Source organism: Musca autumnalis, unplaced genomic scaffold, assembly GCF_047663935.1.
Source record: "Musca autumnalis isolate F117 unplaced genomic scaffold, ASM4766393v1 scaffold_5, whole genome shotgun sequence".
NCBI lineage: Eukaryota > Metazoa > Arthropoda > Insecta > Diptera > Muscidae > Musca > Musca autumnalis.
Window position 1 is genome coordinate 155,765,127 of NW_027412088.1, and position 1,395 is coordinate 155,766,521.

At 35.1% G+C, this 1,395-nt stretch overlaps 1 non-coding gene across 1 annotated transcript; it reads right to left on the reverse strand.

Annotated features, from left to right (window-relative positions):
* Positions 1-335: 335 nt before the first annotated feature.
* Positions 336-417, reverse strand: TRNAL-AAG (transfer RNA leucine (anticodon AAG)). Its single transcript has one exon. It is a non-coding gene; the product is annotated as a tRNA-Leu (tRNA).
* Between the last annotated feature and the right edge of the window lie 978 nt (positions 418-1,395).

Here is a 1,395-nt window from a genome sequence, read left to right on the forward strand (position 1 = left end):
TGTCTAATATAAATAAATAAAAGTCGGCCTCTTTTACTCACGGTTATCGATGGAACCACAACTCAGATCTAAGGGAAGTAATAAAACAGTAATATATAACTAACTTGGTATTTCTTTAGTTACCCCACTAAGGGAATCATTACCCTCTCTCTACCAACTTTTAAAATTTTTCAACAGCCAGAAATTTTTTTCTTCAGAAATGATGCCAAGCCATCTTAACACGTCGTTCGTAACATTGGGATACTTGCCGTAAAATGTCTCAGATTAGTTGAATTTTTAATACCAAACCAACAATAGAAACATTTGTACACATATGTTAATAAAAAAAAATCACTTGGCAGCGGTGGGATTCGAACCCACGCCTCCGAAGAGACTGGTGCCTTAAACCAGCGCCTTAGACCGCTCGGCCACGCTACCCATATAACGGTAAATTTCTTGATTTTTTTCAAACCGCAATGACTTTTCAATTCAATTTTCACAAAATAAGAAAATCCACATACATATACCCAAAATTTCTTTCCCCTTTGCCCTCTGCCTACGAATTCCAACAATAGATGCACCTAGAAGAAGAGACAAACAAAGAAAAAAAGCCAGAATCAATATTTAATGAGTTGATTTTAAAAGGATTAACTTTTTAAATATTTATAATATTTTTCGTTTGAATTATAAGATTATTTTTATACTAACGAATCATGTACCAACCATTTCTTCTTCTTCTCAGACACTCAAATGGGTTTTGTGTGTATGTGTTCGAGCTTTGTGGCTATGTGGATGTAACTTCCCACCTTTTTCGAAAATATTAGAATTTCAAATATTCTTTTTAAAATTCTGTACGTATTGTTGAAGGTGTTAACAACACCTTTTTGCCCCTGTACATTGGCGTTGTGGTTGTGGCGGCATAACCTTTTCCCCGGGTGTTTTGACTGCAGTGGTTCATTTTTTGTAGTTTTGTTTTTTGTTTTTAATTTTTTATTGTTGGTTTGAAAGAAATGTTATGATTCGCCCACCTTCTTGCCCATCACTTGGTAGAAAACATTTTCCATTTGTAACCTCAAAATTCATGGGGGAATTAGGAAGAGGCTGAGAACAAGTTTTGTGGGATAATGCAAAGGAAACATAGAATTTCGTGCCTAATAAGAGTCAAAGGAAAAAAACAAGAACTCAACTCTTCTACCAACATTAGTTGGGATAAAATTCAAACAGTGCCAAAAGGAGCAACGATGTTCGTTATGTTGAGTAGTACCTCGCCATAATCAGCATTGCAAGTGCAGTACTTTTTGTAATGTGTTTGGTTCCTTTTTATTTACATTGAATGCAAATAATTTTGAACGGTCAGGACAATCTTGGGCACCACCTGTGGCCTAAGTTATGTTATTATTTTGTGGTTTTTAGTTG